Source organism: Lepidochelys kempii, chromosome 19, assembly GCF_965140265.1.
Source record: "Lepidochelys kempii isolate rLepKem1 chromosome 19, rLepKem1.hap2, whole genome shotgun sequence".
Taxonomy (NCBI): Eukaryota; Metazoa; Chordata; order Testudines; family Cheloniidae; genus Lepidochelys; species Lepidochelys kempii.
The window spans coordinates 4,259,540-4,276,392 of record NC_133274.1 but is presented as its reverse complement, the minus strand read 5'-3'; the positions used below and the strand labels follow the sequence as shown (position 1 = coordinate 4,276,392).

At 47.3% G+C, this 16,853-nt stretch overlaps 1 pseudogene; it reads left to right on the top strand.

The window, feature by feature from the left end:
- The first annotated feature begins 769 nt into the window (after positions 1 to 769).
- LOC140900580 (gap junction beta-4 protein-like) overlaps positions 770 to 16,853 on the top strand; it is a 93,006-nt pseudogene continuing 76,922 nt past the window's right edge.

Sequence of the window (16,853 nt, the reverse complement as noted above, 5' to 3'; positions counted from 1 at the left end):
AAGACCACTAAACACTTGTTCCAATTCTGCTAAGATCACCCAAATGACTTGTTTCCGCAGTTGGGAGTGGGTGGGAGGGGATAGAAATTTCCCGCTGTATTTTAAATACATCCAGGCAAGTTGTGATTGATTTATTACTCTGGGGCCAGAAGTTTCCTTCAAAAAACCGAGAGGTCCTTGATGCTATGGAGGGGAGAGAAGGGAATTTTGCGGGATGAGGTTCAGTGTGTCTGGTGTGGAACCAGCACAATGCCTGTTACTTCCCTTACATCCCATCCATTTGTCTCAAGGGACAACACTCATTTTAGTTCTCAGGGCCTTGAGCCTGAAAGGTATTTACACCCCTGATTCCCACTGAGTTCAGATATTTTTGAGGACCTGAGCCAGAGTGCCATACATTGCATGCAGATTTGAAACCAGATCCTCAGCTGGTGCAAATCAGTGACGCCCTATATATTTCAATGGAGCTACACCGAGTTACACCAGCCCCTTGAGGTCCCCCTTGCTTTTACCATCACAATTTATTTTCATCAGAACCACTGAATCATGAAACGAAGACTATAAAGAGCTATTTCCAGTAAAGGAAGGAATCCCTCAATGTCTGAAGTTTCCTGAATTATTCATGTTGTGTGTGTCCCTGTAACAGGGCACTGGCCCTTTAAGGGAAGCTATAGGCTGTGCGCAGCCCCTCCTCCTGGTTTATCATGGCACAAGGGAATTGTGGGAGCTGTAGTTTCCAGAGAGACCCTGGGGATTGTAGGCTGCAGCAAGGCATGCTGGGAAGGAATGCCAGGGATATAAGGAGCAGACTGGGCAGGAGAAGGGCAGTTGAAGTGGGATGAAGCGGTGGTGTGAGCTCCTAGTGGCTGCATCAAGCTGGCTGTAGATCCCTGAACAAAGGTTGGTGGAGGAGGGCTGGGAAGAGAGGGGAAAGGAAGAAACCCTAACACGGTAAGTGGATGGGTAAAGTCAAGCTGCTTGGGGGTGCTGCAGAAGGGGTGAATCTTTAGGCCTGTGGTGGAGGTGGAAGGACATGATCTGGGATGAAAGAAGCAGAGACCTGATGTTTCCCCCCGCTCCTACTTAGGGGCCTCTGACATGACCGAAGGGGGGAGAAGCTCCTCTTTCCCTCTCTGCCTCAAGGGGGCAGACCTTGAGCAAGCCCAGTGTAGCCCTGGGATGGGAAAGCGCTGTCTGTCGATCCTTTCCATTAGTAGTGGATCTACTGGGTGCAGGGGCTGCTGATTGTCTAGGGTCTTGTATCACTTTGGTGCCTCTGCTCCCAACCAGGAGCAGGAAATGTGGTTAAAAATGAAACCTGCATAGAGTGTGTGTATGGGGGTGGGGGGGGGAAATGAACTGAACTCCCCAAAGGCTCATTTTGAGTTCTGAATAGATGCATTGTGCGTTCACCCCACCTCCATAGCAGCCCCAGGGGAAATATCCAGCACCGAGGGGTGTGTGTGTGATGTCAAAGGTTAGAAGGCGTGTTCTGCCTTCGGGGTACAGATGGCCACTGGCAGATTCACTCTCATGATGCAGTGTCTGTAACTGGCTGCTGGAGTGATCTGTTAGGGAAGTGGCCTGGAATTACCCCTAGCTCTGCTCTTGCAGCTCAATGCAGGTGAGTTTCTCTTATGCTAAACCCAGTGACTGTTTATGAGGTGGTTGTTGTTGTTGCTCCCATGATTCCCTTGCTCTAAACACAATGGCCCTTGCAATGGCTACTGCTGCTAGACACTTCATCCTGGCTTTTAATCCTATCTGGTCTTTGAAACAGCATCTTGCTGCTCTTCGGAGCTCATGCAAATGCCATTATCTCTTCCTTTCATCCTCCCCATGTGATATCCCTGTCAGTACATACCCTGCAAGATGATACTTCCTATTACTGTGTCTGCTGCTAATCCTCCTCTGTCTTTTACATCTTAATGGTAAAAGGGAAGAAATACTTTTTTTTTCCAGTGTAAGTTGGCTGCATAATAAACCTATTGACTGGCTGGAAACAAAACAGGCCCTTATTTCAGATTGCCGAGCCCTGAGCAGTGCTCTCCTGGAGTTATGAGTCTGTTACTAAAGCTTTGGAGTGATTATCTCAACTAAATGGGCTTTTTGCCCTCCAGTTGAGTCTCATTTACTTCTCTTAACCTATCCTCTCCCAATCCAAATAAAAACAATTAGAGGCACACAAGTCCTCGCTCCAGAATCACAAATGTATCGAGAGTGCAGGTTTCAATACTCCAGTAGCTTGTTGCACCCTGTAATAGGGGCATGAGCTCTGGTGTCCTGTAAAGTATGCATCCGATGAAGTGAGCTGTAGCTCACGAAAGCTTATGCCCAAATAAATTGATTAGTCTCTAAGGGGCCACAAGTCCTTCTTTTTGCAAATACAGACTAACACGGCTGTTACTCTGAAACCTGTCAAATTAGGCAGCTATATTTGGCCTGCGTCCATTACTCCTGCTGCTGCATTTGGATGCAGTGGGCCTTCTTCCTCTGGCGTGCTGGTGTAAGTTCGTGGTGATTCCATTGAACGCAGTAAATTTACATTGATTGGGCCCAATCAAAGAAACTAAGGGGGAATTGTGCCTAGTAATAGTGTTGCTATGAACTGTTTTAACAGCTGCTGTCTTCCCCACCAATGGTGGCTGCATTTTAATGGTGGCTTATACACTGCTGGTGGGTTTGATTTCAGAAAGACGCTGCCTGATCCTATAGGAATACACAACCTGAACAAGCTCTCTGGAAATAGGTAACAGTGTAGGTGTTACGAAGTGGACCTTGCTGCTCCACAGTTAAGATTGAGATGAGCATTGTTTTGTGGGTCTAACTCCCCCCCCACAAAAAAACAAAACTACTCTACTCTAAAGTTCACATGTGAACTTGGATTGTCTTAAACTATTCTGCATAATCAGGGCTTGGAACAAGGTTAGTGGTGTAAATGACTGACTGGGGTTGGTCTGAGCTAGTGTCCGTCACCCACCACTACATGGGGTGAGCAATATTTAAACCGTTATTAAGGATTTGATCTAGTTCTACGAACTGATGCGCACCTGGGATCTGCACTAGAGGAAGTGACGGGTGCACATGCTGTGAGACTGCTGCTTTGTTTGGCACTAAATGTTCCCCTGTAGTATCTCATTGCAGGGGAAGAGAAAATTGAAATTGATGAGAACTGCTGGAAACCAATGTGAAATTGACTAGTTAACTTCTTATTGAGTGAAATGAAGAAAGTAAAAAAATAAGTGGTAGGAAGTAAATTGCATTTGGAAAATTCTTTCCATTTTAATAATCTCCAATGTAATATTAGTAAGAGTGAGGAAATTGGTTTTCAAAAGTTGTTTTTAACCTGAGTATTTCTCTCTCAGGCTCCAGTCTGGAAACACTTAAGCATGTAGAAAGAAAAGGAGGACTTGTGGAATCTTGGAGACTAACCAATTTATTTGAGCATGAGCTTTCGTGAGCTACAGCAACACAGACTAAAGTTAAACATGCAGTTACCTGTTTGCAGGGTTGGGGCTTATGTCTACAAAGTTCACTGGAATGCTTTCATGTGACAGGAACTAGGGGTGTGCACAAGAATAAATATTTGGCTGCTTTTGGAGGGGCACTTTCTGTGCCCTCTCCCCTATGCAGCCAGGGGAGCTGCCTCTCCATTCTCCCCACCTGTGGAGCTCGCTCTCTCCCAGCAGCAAGAGGTGCTGGATCTTCCCCCGCAGCCCCAGGGCTGGAGGAGCTGTCATTTCCTGCCCGGGGCCAGAGGAGCTCACTCTCTGTCCCAGCCCTGGCAGAGTTCTGTGCCCCTGCTGATTTGTGGGGGTGACCCTGCTTGCCCCCGCTTGCGCACACCCTGCTAATCAACCATTCTGCTGAAGCTGGAACACATGGACTAGGAGCATTTGAAGAGAAAATTGAGTAACTTGATTTGGTCCAGTATATCTGACCACCTTGGGCCAAGATCTTCAAAGTGCTTCCAGATGCCTTAAAGCCTTGAGGTTTGACATGCTGGCTGCTCTGCACCGAGCAGGCAATTGCCTAACTTAGAGTCATAGAATATCAGGGTTGGAAGGGACCTCAGGAGGTCATCTAGTCCAACCCCCTGCTCAAAGCAGGACTGATCCCCAATTTTTGCCCCAGATCCCTAAATGGCCCCCTCAAGGATTGAACTCACAACCCTGGTTTCTGTGAGGCTATGGGTACGCTCTGCGGCTTTTAGCGACACAGCTGTGCGACACAGTGTAGCGGCTGTCTGTCAGCCCCGCCAGCTGGGCATAGCCAAATTGCACACTAAATAGGTGTGCTGGACATGCACCGAACTTGTGTGTTCTCTCCTTCCTGCTTGCCCCAGAAAGGCTGAAGCACTAACCTCCGAGGGTTCCTGGCCCGTCTTAAATCTTAGGCCTCTTTCCCCACCCCTGCCTTTCTTCTGGGTCAGCCAGTCCAGTCACTGACACCCTTTTAAGCAGCTTAGTTTGCGAGCAGACCTTTCAGACTGTTCTCCCCCTCCTCTTGAGGCAGCTTTTATGACTGAAATATTTCTTGATGTCTCTGAGATGGAAGCTTGTTTCTCTAGGTTCTAGTGGTGCTTTAATCTGGCTATTGATCCTCGTTGAATTGCCCACATGAATAAGGGAAATGCACGTGGCCAGAGAGGGCCATCGAGCCAAGCAGACTCCACTGCATCTTGGGGTTTGCTTTGCTGGTCCCACATCCCCTCCAAAGAGAGATTTAGGAGTAGGACTGTTCCCCCTGAACACAATCTGGCCGCCTCCACAGTGATTACGCCACACTCCCACCGTTCACAGCATCCTGACGACTGCAGGGGTGGTACTTGGAGCCTTGTGTTCCAACACGCACCAGGCCCTGATGCTTATGCTTCACTGGCAGCTCTCCTACTGCCATCCAGCCCAGGGCAATGGGAGCATGCGCATCCTGGTGCACGTGCAACACTGTTTTGAGGCCAGGGCTTGCTGATGTCTCAGCTGCATGGGGCAGGGAGGAATTGGGGGGGGGGGGGGGCCGGGGGAGGGAGGGAAGACAACCCGGGCAATGCAAAGTTCTCCCAACTGCCTGGGACTCCCAGGGTTTGCCAAGGCAGCTGAGGATAAGTGTGATGGAATGCTAAACCTATATTGTGCTCCACGTGGCTCCACCTAGGGGAGCAACACACCTGACCTGAGCTGGTAACAGTCATACCTGGCAGTGTATTGAAGGATCTTACACAAGAGATCCTTCCTTCCCTCTCCGCAAGGGAAGCTCTCTAGCCAGGCCAAATCAGTTATGGAAGCCTGACCTGCTAGTAGCAGGCCCACAGCCTAGCATGGACAAGGAGTACAGGACAGTTACCTAGACATCCTTGTGCCATGGTATGCCCACTACACTGGCTGCAGGGCATAGTTGGTGTAGGATCCCTGATGGCAGTTCTTTGCCACCTGGAGATCATCCCATAACCTGATCCACTGGGTTTCAGGCCCAAAGATGGGGCAGGATCTGGCTGAATATATCCCCTTTCTATGTGCCTTCCAATTCACATAGGCTATGAGGGCTGATGGGCGGACATTAGCATATTACTATGTGACTTTACACCTGGATACCCCATCCATGTGTACGATCCATAGTCCCTGGTCATGTGACCTGCTCTTTTACATCATGATTCGCTGGCTCGATCAGCCAGGAGCAAACTGGCAGCCATGCAAGAGGCTGTCTAGCAAGCTGGCTCCAAATTGCTGGGCAGTTGTAAAAGCACTCCTGGCTAGGAAACGACTGCAGTGAGGCTGGTGTGTGAGAACCAGACCCACTTAACTAATGATGGGCTGGGAGCTCATGGAGTGCAGATGCCAGCCATCTGGCGGGGTTATTAGCAGTTTGCTGACTTCTGGAGCGTGCAGCTGTGTGAGTTACTGTGGATTGCAAAGTGGAATGAGCGGGTGAGCTTTAGCTTTTGCAATCCCTGGAAAGCAAAGGGAGAACTGACCTACTGGATGTGAGACCTGGAGCATAGCAAAGGCAGCGAGGTGCTAATAGCACTCTGCCTGTTACACCTGAGGCTCTGTGGTCTACGAAGGTGGTAGGTATCCCCATTTTCCAGATGGGTAAACTGCAGCACTGGGAGGAAAAGTGAGTTGTCCAAGGTCCTATAGTGAGCCTGTGCCAGAATCCAGATCTCATGATTGCCTTGCTCTGACCACTAGCTCATATTGCCTCCCCTTCTAATTGCTCTTGGTGGATGTGTGATGGAGGTAGAGAGTTAGGACAATACCCCTTTCCTGGTCTTCAGCATGACTATTGCTGGCCCAGTTCTGCAACCATGAGTAGCAGTGGAACAGCTGCGGTGCCAGATCCCATATGGGTCACTCACCTGCTTTGCAGGGTGGTACTGAAAGAAGATGCTTGGGTGAGAGTTTGAAGCTGAACTATCCATTGTCCCTGGATCCACTTAAACCAGATCTCAGAGGCTTGAGCATTTAGAGCTAAACAACTAGGCCTATTGGCGGGAGCTGCAATGCGCTCAAACCTCTTCCATGGTCCAGCCACTAGAGGAACACAGGACTCCCCAACCCCCACACTCTGCTAATCTGAGTGACTAATTCAAAGATGGGTCTAGGTTGACTCTGAAGATTCATTATCTTTAAGGATACGTCTGACAAACCTGGGCTGGGATTATAACTATTCCATTCCAAGGATACTCTGCCTGGCTTGGATTTCCATACAGCTCTAGTTAGGAAACCAAACACTGGCCCTCAAGACTAATTGAGAAGGGCCAAAGTGCCCCTTGCAATGATCTCCTTCTAGTAAAATCTCTTATTTCTGCTTTCCAAGTATCCCTACCTGAGGGGGGGGGGGGAGTAGCAATGCTCATGAGGGTCTCCTGGGAAGCTTTGTTGTCCTAGCAACCTACTGCTTGGAGGCTGTGGAGTGGGGAAACTGCCTCTCAAGGTTGGGTTCTTACCCTGAATCTCAGATACCTGGTTTGTTGGGTGAACATAACTGCTGTTCTCCATGCCATTAACTACAGCCAATCAGGGTCAGGAGCAAGAGCATGAGGCTGCTAAGAAGGATGAATCCTCCTCTTGCTTTTTTAAAAAAGCAGGAGGTGTCTCTCCAATGGCTTTCCAATTTCCCAGCCACCTGCTTAACAGACTTCTTGCTTTTATAATTACTTTTAGGCACTTATAAGATCTGGTTTCCAGGCAACTTGTTGCATCTTTTATTTCCTCTTGCCAATCTCTTTTCTGACTTTAAGTGTTGGAACAACATCATCCAGATTCTTAAAGCAGAGGGGTTTTTTGTTTGGGGGGGGGGGTAGCCATTTTTCTTTCCTTAACTCTGCTGGGTGAATGTGATGCTGTGCCAGCATTTCAAGACCAGGTCTTGGGTGACAAGGTGTAGCTATTAGCATTGCACACCGCCAGATCCCAGCATCCATAAATCACCTTAGTTTCATTGTCTCTCCTGGAGCTAGGCCAATTTAAACTGGCTGAGGAGTTCACCTTAAGTACTTACAGCCTCCCATCTGAAAGGACAAGGTGGGCAGAACTAAATGAGGTGACTTGGGGAGATCCTATAGAGAGCTCCCTGACTGTGCAGGGAGATCAGTCAGATCTTCCCTATGGGAAGGCAGGTAGCATGCTGGCTACTCACCCTTGGGGTTTGAGCCTGGGGCAGGGCTAGTCTGCCAGGGATTCAGTAGAAGGTGAATGTATGGAAACCTGGATGAAAACACTCTACTGATGTAAATGGAGATGGGGCAGTTTATACCAGTTGAGTCTGGCCCACTGTGGTCCGGTTCTGATAAATGCTGAGGCCATAATTCAAACAAGGCACATGCTTAAAGTCACCCTCTTTACTCATTAAAACAGGTAGGCACAGGCCAAAGTCCCACTAAAGACCATAGACTTAAACATGTGCTTTGCTGAGTTGGGGCCTGGTTGTGGAACCCTTGTGGCACACTTTAATGGCACCTGCTGAAAGGGCTTCTCTGGATCTTGTGCAGAACTGGAACTCAAGCTGCAATCTCTGGATTTTTGGAAGTCTGGGGTGGTTGAGTTTGGCCAGATCTAAAGTGAAGGACCATCTGCAAAATTCTGATCTGGATTCAAGCTGAGTTCTCAGGGCATGTGAAATTGGGATTGTGGTTTGAACCATCACTTGTTAAGACAAAATTCTAGGAGCTGGATTTGCATCTTGTAACCTGGCCCTTGAAAGGGTCTGCACATATGGGCAAGGAGCAGGTTAGAGACTGAACTGTGACTCAGGCTTTACATTTGGTTCTAACTTCCCCTCTCCTCATGAAGGAAGGAAAATGGGCCAGCCCTTTTCCTGGTGTAGGTCGCTTGCTCAGCAGTACTGGCTTCCATGCTGGTTGGTAGAACCACCACTTTCCCTTGTATGCCCACTCCCTGCCCACCTGTGTAGAAGGGAGTAGCCACCTGCTGACCACTGCTCTCCTTACCACACAGGGTCTGCCAATGTGGGTAGCTCATGCAGGGAGGAAGGTGGCACGTGCATAGCCAGCTTCACGCTCAAGCCCATAGTGACTCTGAGTTGCTGCCAGAGCATCAGAATGGCCTCAGCTCAGAGCCACAAGGTCACTTGACATTCCCTGAAACAGTGGTGGGGGGTTTTATGGCCCTGCAAGGGCCTGTATGAAGGAGTAAGGGGAGGGAAAGAACAATGGAAAGAATGCACTAATTTACAGAGCACGGTGATCTGTGAGTTATGCAAACTATGCAGGCAAGTCCCTGGGCTCTAAAAGGTTAGACATCAACAAGCGTTCAATGACTCTGACCTCCTTGTTAAAGTGTAATTAACTCTTGCTTGACTGGTTTCAGAGTAACAGCCGTGTTAGTCTGTATTCGCAAAAAGAAAAGGAGTACTTGTGGCACCTTAGAGACTGACCAATTTATTTGAGCATGAGCTTTCGTGAGCTACAGCTCACTCCAACTTGATGATCACTTTAGATAAGCTATTACCAGCAGGACAGTGGGGTGGGAGGAGGTATTGTTTCATATTCTGTGTGTATATAAAGTCTGCTGCAGTTTCCACGGTATGCATCCGATGAAGTGAGCTGTAGCTCACGAAAGCTCATGCTCAAATAAATTGGTTAGTCTCTAAGGTGCCACAAGTACTCCTTTTCTTCTTGCTTGACTGTTCACAACCTGGAGAAATTCAGAGATCCATGTGGGTCACACATCTAAAGACTCAGCTGGCCCATATCGCTTGCCCAACAGTTCATTGCAGTGGCCTTTGCTCTCCATCTCACTCCAACCCCATCCCTGGGCTGACAGCTGTCATTAGTGGTCACAATTAGGCCATCAATCAATAGGCTAACTCTCCCATCTGAAATCCTTAGGGACACTGGATCTGAACATTGGCTTTTGCCAACAATTTCTAAAAGTTGATTAATATGGCAGGACCTGCTCCATAGAGCAAGCAATGGGGAATTTGATGTAGAACTGGCCTTCAGTGGACATGACCTCAATTTTAATGACCAAGTTTCTTCCATTCTCCCAACTAACTTAAATAGACAGGGACAGACTATGGGGAGGGACAGATGTAAGGTGATAAGCACTGTACAGTAAGACCTAGGTTGCAGGGCTTTTTCATGGCTAGTGATTTTGGGGAGCCCAACTTGATACACTTTTTTAAGGGGCCTGATTTCATCTAACTGAATGAATGGGTGCGTGGCACTTCCTGGCCCCTCTAAGGTATCTTGTCTTCGCCTAACATTCTAGTTGTCTAGTAACATGGCTGCTTGGAAGCCCAGGCTTGAATTCCAGGATCAGCTTGGCATCCTTCTGGTGAGCCCCTGCCTAAGGTAGGTGAGACTCTATTGTAAGCCAGCCTGCTGCAGGAGCCCCCTTTTTTTAAAATGGGGAGAGACTCAACCACCAGGCTTTCTTAGAGGTGCTGAGCACCTGCAGCTCTCTCACTAATCTCACTGGGAGTTGTGGTTGTTCAGCACCTCTGGATGCCAGGTCACAAATTCCTACCTGACCAGAGTAAATGCTGGGTCCCTGGATGCTTGCAATGTCATTGGCTTTGCACAATAGCAGGAAGGGAATTCACACCCCTTCCACCCCCACAACATGCTGGCCACCTTAAGACTGCTCTCCACTCCCAGAGATGGCTGCATTTCAGTAGAGCTGCTCTGTGTAGAAAAGGCCAAATCCTTTGTGTTGGATGCAGTCTGGCCATGTCCTGGCATTTGAGAGTAGCTGGGATGCTAATTGTTCCCTCCACCCTACTCTGGACTTCTGCGTTTTCCTGCTTGGTCCAAACAAGGCTGAGTTTGATTTGCTCAAATTCAGGGCTGAGGGGTTGGGCAGGCCTCATTCTGCTGTGACTTGGTATGACCCCGCTCAGATCTAGAATCTGAGTTTGGGGGGTTTTTTGTTTTTTTTTTTTTTTTCCCCCCACACTTTGGGTCTGTGACTCACTGGTTACCATGGGAACACTTGGATTTAAAAAAAGATGAATTTTTTAGATCCTGGGGAGAATTTTTTTCCCCATCTTTGGCTCCAAGTCGTATGACTCATTTTACTGGGCGTATCCCTCTCTAGAGGTCACAACAGAGTCAGCGATTGACAAGCTTGTTCCCTTTCTCATTGACTTGCCAATTCTTGAGTCAGCTGCTGAGTGTAGAGTGGAGTCCAAGTCACTGATTGCTCCGGATGGTGTGTAACCATCACTCTTCCGGAATACACCTTGTGGCCCTAGGATCTTGTCCATAAATCTAGCGGTGAAATAACCCCTTTCACGCCCTCTGCAAGCTCTCTATCTGAACAGTGATACATTTCTCTCCATCGCTTATTTAAGGGCAATGTTTTACTGAGCTTTTTGCCTGCATGTGGCTAATTCTAGTGGGGGCGGTGAGATGAGGAATGAGCAGTGCGTTGTGACTTGCCCCACAGAGTTCTGGTTCTGAGCTGGAAGAATGGGTGTAGTTGGGGCCCCATGTTGGGACTTGGGAGACCTGGGTTTGATTCCTGCAACTGCTGTACCAACTTATTTTGTTGGGTGGCCAATTATTAGGGTGGGTTTTTTTATGCTAGACTTTCTTGCCCCTTTGAGGAGGCAGGGGTGAGTATGTAGAAGAGAGAAATCTGAGGGGCTTCATGGTTTGACCCTTTAAATAAAAGGTAGCAGACCAGAGCCCGCAGCAGGTGTAACCTGAAGTCACAGAACTACAGTAACTGACCTCAGCTGAGGGCCTTGCGCAGCGTGGTTCTTAGAGGCATGTCCAGTCTCCAATACCAGCTGACTTTTTTTCTCTGCTATAAAGCTCTAGCTAATCCTGAACATGACTCTCAAATTTCTGTGTTCTTCTTCCCCTGCACACCCTCCCATTTTAACAAAGTCAATGTGGTTACCCTCAACTTCTCATTTCATCGTGGAATGGTTTCATTTGTCTCAAGGAACCAGTTCCCCCTCATTGTAATTCAGGTGTGGGTGGAAAATGGAATATTTTGGGGTTCCTCTGTGAACACTGGTTAGTGTGTGCTTTCCCTTTAAGAAAGCATCTTTAAAACACAAGCACCGGATGTTCAGCTGGTGCAAAGTGGCATAACTCCACTGGAACAACGGGGATACGCTGACTTACTCCAGCTGAGTATTGGGCTTTACAGGGTTTTAAGTACCCTCCCACTATTCCTATGTGGAATGAGATTTAATTGTCTCATTGCATCTTCATGAAATGACTTCATCTCTTCTCAGCCTCTTTCTCTTCTTTTCTCCCCAGCCCCCAGTAAGGGATAATTCACTTCCTTCCCCCAATGCCTGGACTCCATAGTGATGGACACCATAGAAGTGGGGAGAACTGAAAGTTGTAGTGCAACGTAATACACAATCCTCAGATCTCAATGGGAAAAGCATTTGCCTTAAAAAGAGCTTACATTTCTTTACACAGTAAAATGTTATCCACCAATCTTGCAGGTTCCTCATGTAAAGCATCAAATCTGGATTTGAAGGATTGATTCTAAATCCCCTTCCCACTGTACATAGCAGTAGTAAGTCTCAAGCCTGAGCCACCTGCTTCCATAATCTTTAGGATGTGAGATGTTAAAGGGTGGGGAATGGGCATTTATGGGGGACACCTGAGGTGAAGATCCCAGTCTGCTACAAAAGTTCCTGCTGGTGCTGACCATGCCCTGGAGCTGTCAGGTAAACTCTCCCCTATCTTTCAGACCTCCCTCAACCCCAGTAGGTTCAAGTTTTGACCACCCCAAGCCACCTAATGGGATTGCTTTCCTTGGAGCACACCCATGAATTTTTTTCCACTTGCTGGTTCCTTCAATGGCAGCCTCTTTCTATCATTTCTCTTATCACACCACCTACCAGCCCCAGCCCAGATTGGGACACCATTGTGTTAAGTGCCACACATTCTGAGTAAAACAATGGCCCTGCCTCAAAGAGCTTGCCATCTAAATACCCAAAGAATGGGCAAAGGCAGTGCCATTATCCCCAATTGACAGATATGGGGGACTGAAGCACAAAGGTTTAGGGAGTGGGTGGCACAGCCAGAAACAGAACTTAGATCTGCTGGGTCCCAGTCCACTGCCTTCCTCTCTTGTGAAGAGAGCAAGGGGCAACTTCTCCAATTCTTGGACTGAATTCCTCTTTTTGCCTTCTCCGTGGCCTGTTAAAGTCTATGAAGCCTGGGAATCCTCCAAAGGCCAGATGGGAGGACCATTACAGTACTCTGATCTGACCTTCTGCATAACCCTGGTGAGGTTCTCTGGCCTGTAAGTTCTGCATCAAGCCCATTGCTAATTAGGTCCAGTCTTGATGTGAAGGCTCCAAGTGAGGGTCCCTAGATTTTTCTAATGGCTAATTACCACCAATATCCCAGATCAGTAACCTGTAGAGGTGCTTGTGGTACAAAGATGAGGCTATTTTTCCAGAAAAGGGAAAAGTAGCAGGAGTTTGAACACTAATGGGGTAGCGTGATTTTTTTTTTTTGGTTTGGCTTTCTCATCACTGATGAGAAATGGAAGACCAAAGGATATAAGAGGCATTATTAGCACTGGCTGAGTCTAGAGTCTGAAGTTGTGGTTGAGTTAATTTAAAACACTGATGGTGAACCTGCTGCTGGAACAAATCACGTGAAATGCGATTTTTGCTTTTCAGTTACCCAGGCCTTGCTTGCACTGTCTCGTGCTGTACGTCCTGAGTGGTGCAACAGACACGTCATTCATCAAGCTCCTCTGGCTTCTGTAGAAGGCTCACAAGAACACCACCAATATCCCCTGCTAATGCTCATTGCTGCAATGTGTCAATTCTGGCCCTGAACAGATAGCTGGTTGGCAGGCAGAGCTTTCCAGTGGCTGGAGGACTTGGAGCTGTAGTCCATCAAACAGAGCAATTTCCAATGTACTTCAGAGCAATAGAGGAAACAGGATTCCTCATCAGCAAACACTTGGTCTTAAGTATCCAGTGATTATGACTTAATTTAGTAATCATTGGCATGGGGATGAGCATAACAAATTGGCTGGGTATTTACAGGAAGGCTGTTCAGTAGTAGCTGAATATAATGAAGGCTTTCAAACCCAGATGACTGCATGGCTCCAAAGTTTGATATTGGGTTATGGAGCCTTTCCAGTGCTTGTCCTGCCTCTGACCTCCTATGTCAACACAGGCAGGTCTGTGTCCCTTCACACAACCCAGCCCACTTTCAGCCTTGTAACACAGTCTAAGGTAATGCACTGCAGCATCATGTCTTGCATTTAAATGTTCCTCACTTGTATTCCTAACTCTCAAGCTTTTGCATAGCAGAAGCTTCATTTCAGTTGCCTTAAGCCTTCTGGACATTAGACCTGTCATTAAAATACCTTCTGTTGCAGGTTAGTGGGAGTTGTGTGCATAAGGACCTTGTCCTGGGTTATGCAGCAATCCTGTTTCAGCAACATGCAGTGAGCAGATGTTTCCGTATGGCCCATAGCAGTGTGTTCAACCATGCACCGTGGCTCTTTGAGGCAAGGGCTTTCTTGGTATTGTGCCCAGCACAAGGGGGCCCTGGACCATGACTGGGGTTCACAGGTGCTAATGCAACAGAAATTGGCTTCTATTTTGTTCTTGAGCAGAAAACCAGGCTTGAAATGAAAACACCTCTGAGGAGCTAGATCAGCCCCAGCCTCTTTCTAGACACTTGGTCAGCTGGGATGTGTAAATCAACCTGGCCACTTCCTGATTTGCAAGGGGCTTTTCAGATGCTTGTCCATGTGCCAGGGTGGTAAAAGGGCTAAAACACAGACCTGCAACTGTCACATGCAGACATCCTTGCTAAGGGAGCAGCTAGAAAAATGGACTCCAGTCCAACCTCAAAAGAGCACCTTCTTGGAGCAGTGACTTCTTTCTACCATTCCAGAACCCACTGAGAGCCAGAAACAAGGGCTAAGCGCATCCTGTATTGGAAAGATTCAGACTCTCAACCATTCTCTAATGGAGGTTAGACAAATTGCTGGAAACTGACAGGCATTTTAACACTGGATCAGAGCCAATCTTCACACTAGTTTTACCTTCCCAAACCAATGTGTTCCTGCATTTATTTCCCTAGGCGGGATGGAGAGTTCTGTTCACCAAGGGCTGAACAGTACCATCGTTTTTGGAATCTGTGATGTAATGATCCCTGCATGAGACCTCACAGTCTCTGCATGTGCACCTACAAATAGCACAGGGCAGCTGCTGGGCACGTTGCCAGTGCACACACTGAATAACCAACCGTTGAATGGCTGTAGAACATCTCCGCTTGCTCAAAAGGTGATCTGCAGGGCTGGACAGGAAATGGGTTTTCTGGCCCCCCAAGAACTTGAGGTGGTTAGAGCTGGTTGTGCGGGAGGGGAGGGACCCCTATTTTGCGTGTTTGTTTTTTATGGCGCACGTATGTGCCCTTGTCTCCTCCCCTGTCTAGCTCTGCTCAGTCTGAGGTTGGACTGCAAGCGCTCTGGAGCCTGAAATTTCCAAGGCCTGAATTAGTGGCCGGACCAGCCATGATGAAAGTGTACCCCAGGAGTCCAAGGTCACATAGCAGACGTGAGGGCCTCTTTCCTACCCTCCACCACCTGCATGTTGGAAAAGTGAGTTTTCTTCAGAATAGGTGCTCTGCAGTTCAGTTGCAATGGCTCCCTCTGCCTGTGTTCTAGTAGCCATTCTTGGATGGACTCTGGGTGCTTTAAGGTGTCTTATGGGCAAAGGATGAATTTGTCCCAGCAACATGTCCAATGGCTACTATCCCACCAGAGTGTAGTGGAAGCACGGGTAAGGCAGGCATGGCTTAGCACAGCTCCTACCAGTTTGGCTTCTTCTGACAGGTCTGTAGGCAACCTTGCTGCTCTCTTTTCACTGCCCCCCCCACCCCTCCTCACTCACGTGGCCCTTTGTGCAGTGGCAAATAACATGAGATGCAAGGTACAAATGAATGAGGATCCTTGTGAGTCTGATCATCATACCTGTAGAGGGAAGACCTGAGAGAAAGCCGTTTCTTTTAAACTCTGGGTACCAAAAAAGCAGATGGGACTGGAAGAGAAGGAATGAATGCTGTGGCCCTGGTTCCCTATGGGGCTGCAGAAACTGTTAAGGGTCTGACGCACCGGATTTGGTTTCAGTGGAGATGTAATTACCTATAACTTGACTAATATAGTAGTGAATTGCCCCACCCTGTCTCCAGAGTAGCCTGGTTAGAACTGGTTGGAAATCAAACATCCCTCATCCTTTTCTCCCCTTCTGTGCTCTTCCCCCCCCCCCCCCCCAAAAAATCTGTTCAAAACGTTTTTTTGTTTTGAAAATTATTAAAATATTTCAAATCAATGCTTCAAAATGAACCTGTCTTTTTTCAACTTAAAAAGTTTCAGTTTAGACCAGAACCAACAACAATTTGTTTTAAGCCAAAACCAAACTGTTACTCTGATCACCTACATGTTGATAACCAAAGAAGACAAAATGACGTTGACTCTGATTTAGAAGGGAGGTGCTGTATAGACACTTCTGGGAAAAGTTTTGATTTGTCCCATGAGAATTTTCACTTTCTCATTTGGGGGGATTCCAACTTTAAAATTTGTATTTTGTATTCTACCAGTTCTTGTTCACACAATCTCAAATACCCTTTCTCCATTTTGCAGCTGTAGGCATCATGGACACCAGCTCACAAGAGCACATTACACACCAAGGAGTCCCACTGACCTGACTGCACTGAGATAGCTCAACAAAGTTGGGTTTGTTTTTGTTTTGGGGTTTTTTTGTGGTTTTTTATGCTTGTGCTTTAAATCCTGTGCTGGATTAGGGTCAGGGCACTCATCACCTTATAGAATTGTACTCCTGATCGTCTTCTCTGAAAGCTCCATGTGGTGGTTTTGTTTTGTTTTTTTAAGCTTTAGTGTAGATATTAAATCTCTTTCCAGTACAGAATGCATCACCACTTTTGGAATCTCTTCATTGTCAGGGCAGGCTCAGAATGAGAGGTTTGTTTTTTTTATTTTATTTTTTAAACGTCCCTTCTCTTTTCTTTCCTAATTCTTCACTGAGGCAGATTGTGGCATTATCTGCCAAACAGAGGTTTTAGGGCACCATCCTCTCTGGGTAAAAGCAAAGCCTCAAGAGGGGATTTGCCTTTCAGTGAAGGTTTTTCTTTCTTACCCATTATTATGTACCTGTCCTTCATGAAACTTGTTCTATCCAGCTACAAAATCACTTGGATCATGGTAAAAGCAAAGTTATAGGTTTGAAATCTTTTTTTATTATAATTCATTTGCTCTCTAAGGAACTTCTAGTGAATTTATAAAGGGTGAGTGGGGAGAAATCAGGTTTCAGAGTAACAGCCGTGTTAGTCTGTATTCCCAAAAAGAAAAGGAGTACTTGTGGCA